At 49.4% G+C, this 9410-nt stretch overlaps 1 pseudogene; it reads left to right on the top strand.

Annotated features, from left to right (window-relative positions):
• Positions 1 to 2215: 2215 nt before the first annotated feature.
• LOC144827514 (large ribosomal subunit protein mL43 pseudogene) lies at positions 2216 to 2688 on the top strand (annotated as a pseudogene).
• Positions 2689 to 9410: the final 6722 nt, after the last annotated feature.

The raw sequence follows: 9410 nt of genomic DNA, 5'->3' as shown, positions 1-9410 counted from the left end.
GAAACCTGGTCAAAGGGGTACCGTCCGAATGTGTGAGTAATGCTCCACTAAGTCCCGCTCCGCGCTGCCTAATTAATGCTTCCACATGAGACACCGAGCAGCATGGATTACTCGGTGCCTGGTGTAAGACCAGAATCTGACCCCTGGACTCCTGATCAGTCTTGGATTTCCGAATGGTAACCTGCATTGTGTTGTCCCATATGCTGACGTCACGCAACTGAAGACCACCCTCCCTGTCTAGCTTGTTGGCTGCCACAAGTTCGCCTACCCTGAAAGCCCCATAGAATGCCAGAGTGAAAGCAGCCCTAAACAACCCCACCTCGGCCGTAGAACTGCATGTGTCCTGTAGGGCGAGGAGCAATGCTGACAAGCGTTCAAAACCTATAGGCTTCCTGACTTCAGCGTTGGGTGGTTGCAAGCGCCGCCATCCTCTCAGCGTTTTCTGGACTAGGAAACTGTTTGTTGGATCCCTGACACCCCTGGCATGTGCGAAAAAGGATACTGCTGCTTTGTGTCTGCTAGTTGTCGCCGCTGTGCGCCCCTCACTGTGTAAGGTGCTCAAGTACCCATTGAAGCTAGCCTCCCGATCCCACTTGCTCTCCCATTCATGCCCCAGAAAATCACAGTAAGACCTGAACGCCCCTTCATAAGCTGTCCTTGTCTTTGGCGCTAGGCTGGCTGCCACGAGGTCGTGTAGTTGGGGGCACCAATCTGCCAGAGAGTCGCTGGGAAGTGAGTTGAGGAGGCCTCTGCAGCCGGTAAGTGTTCCCTGAATACCTGCATCTTAAAGCGAGAAAGGGCATCAGCTGCATTATTTAAGACCCCTGGGACATGCTTGGCCCTGAAATGTATGTTCAGTCTCATACAGCACAGCACAATCTCTTTCAACAGACGCAGTATGAAGCAACACCTCGCCGCCTGCTGATTGATGCATTCCACCACGGTCATGTTATCCGACCAGAAAATTACAGAGTGATTGGCCAATTCCTCCGGCCACACTTTCAATGCCACCCAGATTGGAAAGAGCTCAAGGAACCCAATGTTTGCTGTCAGTCCGCTCTCCTCCCACCATCCTGGCCATTTCTGCGCCACCCATTTCCTGCCAAGAATAGCGCCAAACCCCACACTGCCTGCAGCGTCAGTCCATAAACCTAACTCAGCTGAGGACAGCGCGGGGGCACCCCACAGTATCTTTCCATTAAAATCCTCCAGGAATGCCATCCATATACGCATGTCCTGGTGAACCTCAACAGAGAGCCGTGTTCGATTATGCTTTTCCCGCATACCCTTCATGGCTTGTGCAATTGAGCGGGAGAACGGGCGTGCCATGGGAATCACTCTCAATGCAAAGTTTAGCTGACCCACTGTCTGCTGCAACAGTTGTAAAGTGAATTTCTTAGTCTGCAAGCATAGTTCCAGTGTTGCCCTGAATTTTTTGATCTTTTCTTTGGGTAACCTGAAACATCCCTCCAGAGAATCCAGCTCAATTCCCAGAAATTCTAGGCACGTTACTGGCCCAACCGTTTTCCCCTGCACTAGCGGCACCCCAAAAGTACGCATGAGCACGCAAAACTCCTGCAATGCCCACGCGCACTCCCGAGAGCCTGCCGGGCCCAGGAAAAGAAAATCGTCTAGGTCAGGTGTCTCCAACCGGTCGATCGCGAGCTACCGGTAGCTCACCGACCCTCTGGGAGTAGCTCGCGATGCTTCCTAATTACAGAGACGTCACTTAAGCATTTTATTTTGTATCCCTTTGTTGTCTTTGTCCGCTATCAGCCCTTGCCCGCGCTCACACAAACCAGCTGTTCTGATTTGCTGAAGCAAGCTTAGCTGGGGTGGGTCGGGCTAAAGAATGTGACGTACTTCCTGAAGTCACGCACAACCTGCCTTTCCAGGCAGGCACCGTGCTATATAATTGCCGTCGGATCCTCGTGGGAAGCTGCGCAGGACTGGTAAGTGTGCCCCTGGATTAATAGCCGCATTGTTCTTAAAACGGCTAAGTGTATTGTAACTAAGGCCTTTGATTTTAACATCAGCTTCCACTGCGCTTTACATCGGACTTCAGTAACTAAGCGCAGTGGCAGCCGATATTAAAATCCAAGGTCTTTGCGGGCACTGAGCTGCTGCCACGGTCACAGGCGATGTGAAAATCGAAAGTCCGGCCGTGTGTGTTTGCTCTTCCACTGATAGTGCTGTGCGGATACCAGCCTGCAGCATGACCTCCCGTGAAACCCCAAGCAGGTTCCTGCAGAGCGTGCTGCAGAACGGAGTAGGGCGGTACATATGCCAGCTCAAGAGGCTCACCCTGGTTTTCAGCAAGGACGCACAGAATTCAAGGGGTGCCAGAGAGTTTATAGAAGAAAACGTTGTAGATTTTGCAAACCGGAATCCTGGCATTGTGATGCATGTTGCTCCCCAGAAATGCGCCATCCTAAGCTCATAGCAGAATATTTGAACGGAGCAGTGAAGGAAGAGCTGGTAACTAGCAAATCTGCTGATGAAATTGTACAACTTGTTCAGAAAATGGCTAGTCAGTCTGGACTGGACATTATCCGCATACGCAAAATGTACCACGCGGACAGCCCCAGCATCCAGGGGCAGTGGCACCCCTTCATCAACAAGCCAACCCTTCTGAATGTCAAAGCTTTTGACTCGGTTAACCAAACACAAAACAAACTGCCTAAATAAAGTTAAGGAAAAGGACTTGATAAAAAAAAAAGAAAATAGAAAGTCCTTGCCTGCACTAAACTGCTTTCACGGACTACAGCATGCTTTAAATTTGCCTTCGTGTTGAAGTCAGTGAAAGCAGCTTAGTGCATGCAAGGCCCTTTGATTTTAACATCGGCTGCCACTGTGCTGTATTCTATATTCTTTCAGTTTTAAAGCGCAGTGGCAGCCGATGTTAAAATCAAAGCGCTTTACATGTACTAACCCGATCCTCCCAAAACAGGTCCATCACTGTGTGCCAAGGCAGCTCTGCTTGTGTGACATGGAGCAGCGTTTTGCTGCACCACAGCTACGACAAACAAATTGATTCGTAAAGTACTTTCACTACTATGCGTTTAATAGAGGCAGTTTACAATTTTAGTGGCTGAGATTATGCAATTTCTTTTTGTGTGTGTTTTTTTTTTAACAAGGCTCATTCGTATTTTCCTGATTTTAGCCATGCACTTTGATCCCATTGATGTTCTGTCTATGTGATTCTTGAGGTGCTACTTAGAAAAATGTTAAATGAAGGACTCTATTATTACACTGATTCAGATACTCATGGCCTATGCAGGAAGGAGGAAAGCAGGCTGGAGAGTGCAGTAGTGATCTGGAGTGTGTGTGCATGCACGAGGTGTGATCGGATTTGACATTTTGTTTTTAAGGAACAAATTCATGGGCACTTGTTTGCAGCGTTTTCAGTATTTGATGTTGTGTTAGAGTTTGAATAAATTAGATCTCTATATTACATTTGTTAATGTATAAGTATGCTTTATTTCTATTATTTCAATAATATGCAAGTTTAAACGAGGGGCCTTCTGCTTCCATAATGACATTTTCAATTAAAGCAAATAGGAGCTATATTGCAGCCCTCTTTATGCATAGTTACAGAAATGTCTGTGAAATATCAGATTTCCCACGGTCTGGCCTGGAGATGAGAGCCCATTTGAAATACCATGAGAATAAAGAGTTCTACCAGTGTGCTATTTCTTTTTCATAACTATTTTCAGGAAGTTATGTTTTATATAAAAAGAATCAAACTATCTGTTTTTGCATGTGTTCGTATTGTTTGTAGGTGAGTCCTACTCAACAGAATTGTGATAAGGCTGGACGAGATGGATGTATTGTATTGCTTTTTTAATGGATTACAAAGGGTCGTTCCTGGCTAGTACCTGTTATTGATCTGACTATGGAGCTTTCTGTTTATTGAGGTATGCTCTGAGGGGCATTGCCCTATTTTTCATGCTACTATATTATTACTGGAAGTAGAAGAGGACTGACTGTACAGCGAGTGCAAGGCTTATCAGACAGGCTGTTGCTGAACATTGCAGAACTATGCATTTTCTGAAAATGGACTTTGCAGAGTTAAAGCATGTGTTATAGAAGTGAGTGAAGTGCTTTATAATGAAATTAAGGTTGCCACCTTTCCAAATATCGGCCACGTGTTGTTCCAATAATCTGCAAATGTTCGGACATGAAAGCAAATCATATGTATTAATTTGTACCATAACTTTTCTCCCTGTGTTTTACATTTTTTGATAATGAAGAAATGGGAAGACTTCTGTTGCAGCATTTTTATAGCGGTTACTAATGTGTGGCACTGAAGCACTTACCTACATGGTTAGCAAGCTATGGCTTGTGTAGGGTGGGTAGTTCAAAGTGTTTGCTTTGGTTTTTGATTCTATGTGGGAAGTGTTTCCGTGTCTTGCCTGATGAACTCCAAGGTGCAGTTATAATGGTATGGGACGCAGCACGTAGCAGTGTGGTGAATGAGGTGTGAGGCAGATATATAGTTTAATATGCTATGATTTTCAGTCTGCAGACAGCTTTGAACAGCTCTATAGGTCTATCTATGTGTATTTTATTCAAACCACAGTATGGGTCACAAAGAAATTAGGCTTAGAGACAATGAAGCAGGGCGTGGGAGGTGTCTCCAAAAAATGCACGAATTGCCTGGCCTTTAGTGGCTCACGACGATTATCACTGATCAGAAGTAGCTCTCACTACAGAAAAGGTTGGAGACCCCTGGTCTAGGTAATGCATGACCGACTGGTGACCTGTAGATTGTCTTAAGACCCCCTCGAGGAAAGAGCTGAATTGCTCAAAGTATGCACAAGAAATAGAGCAGCCCATGGGCAAGCACATATCCATGTAGTATATACCATCAAAGGTGAAACCTAACAGGCGCTGATCCGCCGGGTGCACTGGGAGAAGCCTAAAGGCTGACTCAATGTCTGATTTGGCCATCAGTGCCCCAGGGCCCAAAGTCCTCAACATGTCCACAGCCTGGTCAAAGGATGCATATTTGACACTACAAATTGATTCATCAATGGCATCATTCAAAGATATGCCCTTAGGTGCAGATAAATTGTGTATTAGCCTAAACTCGCCCTTTTCTTTCTTTGGTACCACACCTAAAGGCGAGCACACAAAATTATGCACAGGGATGTCAGAGAAAGGCCCCGCTACCCTACCTAGGCGCAGTTCCTTTTCTATTTTGTTCGCTACCACTGTGGGGTTCATCTGAACTGACACCTGGTTCTTACACTGTGGAGCCCCGGTGTAACCCCCCGCCGGAATGCGGAAACCATGCGTGAAACCCTCCTGTAACAACCTTGCGGAAGTGTGATTAGGGTATCTGTTGAGCCAGGGAATCATAGCCGACACCAAAATAGGGGAATGCGCCACCAGGGGCTGAATTATGTTATTCTGGTTTCCTCCTCTCCCTGTTGCCAGACCCATTGCCTTTTGACCGGCATGTAGTCTCTGGGTGGGACGGATGGCCGCATAAGTTACACGCGTGCCTGAATTTGCAAGTGCCCGGTGCCCTGTTGCACATCCGCCTATTGAAATCCCAGCACACCCCTTTCCCGCCTGCACTACCTTTGAACCTGTTGCCCGACTCCCCCCCTTGCGCTGGACGAAAGGGCTGCTGAAAGGGCTGCTGGGGTCTGTGGGAATACACCTTGTTACCGTAGGCGCTTGTACTAGCAGCCTGACCCATCTCGAACTGGGAATGCCAGGAAATGGAATCGACCGTGTCCCAAGTTAATGACTTGTTGAACTCCCTTGATTTTCTGAAAGCTATGTCGTACTCCTTCCATGTATCCCCCCCATGATTCTCATGGTACATTATAATCCTGCTCTGATAGCAGGCCATCACAGTTTGCATACCGGAGAAGCGTTCCCCAATTACTGCACTATACACAGAAAAGGCCATGATCCAGTTGACGAGCGTCTCTTCCACCCTAAATTTGTACAGTTGGGATCGCCACTCACTAGGCAACATCATATCCTTCTGAGATTTCGCATAGTCCCATTCCCTGTTGTCGATCAATAACGAAAAAATATTCACATATTTGTCTGCCCGGATTAACTCCTTCACACTTTGAGACACATGCTGCGCTAAAGACTCCCCCCTTGAGGGAATTGCACCCTCGCCCAGTACTGGCAGGGCTACCTCCTTACCACTTTCGGTGGGCTGCTTTGCGTCCACCGTCTTGACCGCCTCACCATCGTTCGCTGGACCTGTTTTGGGAGAAATCGGCGCACCACTCGGGGTGCCACTCCCACCCCTGGCCAAAACTATTTGAGCCACCATTTTTTGAGCTTCTGCAGCGGGATCTACTGCAGCAGGTACCACTCCCCCAATCCCCAACCAAGGAAGCACCGCCGCTATCTGTGCGGCCAGTTCGGGCGTCACCGGTCCCGCCGCTGGGGTGACCGGTGGGACAAATGACGGGACAGGGCTTGTCGCCGGTCCGACCGGCGCCGAGATATTCAGTGGGGCCGAGCCAGCAGGTGGCACGACAGGCGCTAGGGGCGCATTCACTGGTGATGGTTGTGGAGCAGGGGCCGGAACAGGACTTGGTGTACTAGGAACCACAGGTATTATATTAGGGGATGGACCCGGGGATCCACCACCCTCACCAGACCTGGGGGGGGCGACCACCCGCTTTCTTAGTTCTAGCGTGTTTGGGAGGTGTCTCCAATTCCCCCCTTGGTTTGGGGGGCACTTTGGTCCGCTTAGGTCTTCCCGATGGGCCTGCCTGGGCATCTACCCTCGCTCCCAATTCCGCCACGGTCTCCCCCAACTTGTCCACCTTCCCCAATCTTTTGTCCATTGCTGACATCCTGCGCATCATTGTTTGAAACATCATTTCCACACTCTTTTTCCTTGCACCCCGTCTGGCAGACACGTTGCCCTGCACCTACACTACACAATAGGTTACTTATGAGCACGCCGTGCTCCGTACCTGACCAAGTTGGAGGCTCACGAGCTGGCCGTAGGCACCACGCAACTGTGACCGCACACCCCAGCTAGTCCGAGGTGTTTAGGCGAGCGAACTCTTAGCCCAGCGGCCCGCCAGAAGCAGTGAAATGCCGGCCTGCCCGCGTCCTCAAGATCCGCCGTCCACCGTGAGCTCCTACAGCTACCCGGCCCGCAGCGATCCTAGTCTTGAGCTCCTAAATTGAGAAAATTCGTTAAAACCGAAATTGCTGCTATTCCACAAATGGGGAAAATTCCCGTTCCAGCTCTATACAAGCATACAATCAGCAGTATGTTCATGCAAAACAAAATTAGCCTAAATTACTAAAGGTGCAATTCTTTGTCCCATTTAGCAAAGAATACAGTGAGCTTGAGTGATTTGCCCAGAAATATGCCCCCTCAACCTTGGGTCTTAAGCCTATTCACTTCTGTCAGCAGACAGAGATACTAACATGAAACATCAACAACAGCATGTAAATATCCACCAACATGTAATGTTAAATTTAACTATCGTAATTTACACACTGCTCGCTCTGGCAATACTTAATGGTATTACACAACCTACACGAACCAGGCCCAGTGCTAATCCAGTGTCTGTCAGTTATCAATAAAACCTCCTTTTCACTGTATCAAGGTAGCACGTTTAACGGGGCATTTATCGTTCACTTATTTGGCAAAATGATCATTTGAGCAAGAAATACCCCTTCAATCTCCCATCCGGCATCTGCCCTTACCGACCCTGCTTAGCATTACATAAAATGTAGCAGTTCCAGCCTCAGAGCACGCGCTCACCCGGTCCCGGCTCCCTCGCTGCAACCTCGGCGCCTGTGCGCCTCTAACAACGCTCCGATGAGCCGGTGCTCACTCCCGCTGCCCCCACGCGCCCGCACACTACCTCGAGCCGCCTATAAAAGGGGATATCGGGTCCCTGACCAGCGCGAGCCGTCCGCTCCGCTTAAACACTCCGCGCACTCGGTGAACCGACGGCGCCCACGAAGCTGCTCCTCCGGTGCCGACACGTCAGCACCCACGAAGCTGCAGCACCTGTAAAAAGAAGAAGAAAAATTAAAATGCCCACAGCGGGCCGAGGAGCGAGCCTGGGGAGCGCGGGCACAAAGAGGCAGCTTCCCGCGCCCCCCAGGCTCTTAAACCCCTCCAATCTCATGGTCCCGCCCCCCCCTTGACCCGGAAGCGCAAAACTGCTTCCGGGGCAAGGGCGGGACGCGCGACCAACCAGGGCTGGCCAGAGGGAGGGGGCCGGGCACAGCCATGTGTGCATGGGGGCCGAGCGGCCCCCACTTTCCTAATATCAACGGAAACAAAATCGAAGCTCGAAGGGAGCTGTTTCCTGTGTTTCGGGGCCAGAAAAGAGCCACTACCATGTAAGGATTTAAAAAACAGACAGAGAAGCTTTACTTTACTAATGATTATTTGCTGAATCATTTACCCTCCTCCACAGCCCCTCCCCCAACACCCCTCACCTCTGGGAATACAGCCACGGGTCTCAACGCCCCACAGTTTGAAGACTTCTGCTCTAGGCAGTCACTGGCTCAAAATTTTAAAGAATAAACACCTCGGGTCGCCCAGAGAGCCCCACAGGAGCGGCATGAGTTCCACGTGCTGCTTTTTACGCTGACAAAACTGCCCTGTCAGTGCCACGAACTCCAAATTATGCAAATCTCCTTTAGGCGCTATGCGGCATGCCCACCCCTCGGTGTCAGAAGCATCACAATAGCAGCTTGTGTGAAGTGCAAAAACGTGTTCTCTTTTATTGTACACACTTTTTATTGTGCCATAGCAAATGCAGTCTTCAAGTAGGAATTAATAAAACCAATACACGGAGGTTGAATATAGCATGCTTTTATATTACAACTACTTCTGCAGCCTGGCACCGTTGGGAAAAAGCACTTGTTGTTACCTTTCATCATTATATGCAGTCGGGGTTGGAATATACTCGCAGAGGAGGGTGGGGGGCTTGTGCGGGTTTCGCACAAGCGTTACGGGGAATATGTTAAAAGAATATTTAAATGAAAACCTACCTGACCGGGTTCAGGACGCCTCGCCCTCTGCTCCTGGTGCGGGTCCTGCGCGGCCTCTGCTAACAGGAATAGGCATGATGTTGCTCCCTCCCTTCCTTATAAGCCAATCACACCTCTGCAATGGCAGCGTTGTGATTGGTGGGGAGTCCCGGACGGCGCCCAGCTGGGCACCAGTAGGAATGCCATTTTCTCTATGTAGGCAGCCTACATAGAGAAAATGTAGAGTGCGTATGACTGCTTTGGTCGGCCCTCGGACTGACCAAGCAGTCAGGGCACTCAGAGTGGTGCAAGCCACTCCTCTCGGACTCATAACCAACCAGGCATCCCTGCCCCCAACCAGGCTGCTACCCCTGCAATCAGCTTTCTCGCACTCTGGAAAGCAGTGGGGCAGCGCT

Source organism: Lissotriton helveticus, chromosome 4_1 (assembly GCF_964261635.1).
Source record: "Lissotriton helveticus chromosome 4_1, aLisHel1.1, whole genome shotgun sequence".
NCBI classification, from domain to species: Eukaryota; Metazoa; Chordata; class Amphibia; order Caudata; family Salamandridae; genus Lissotriton; species Lissotriton helveticus.
Note: the sequence above shows the minus strand (reverse complement) of the source record. Positions and strands in the feature narration are given on the sequence as shown.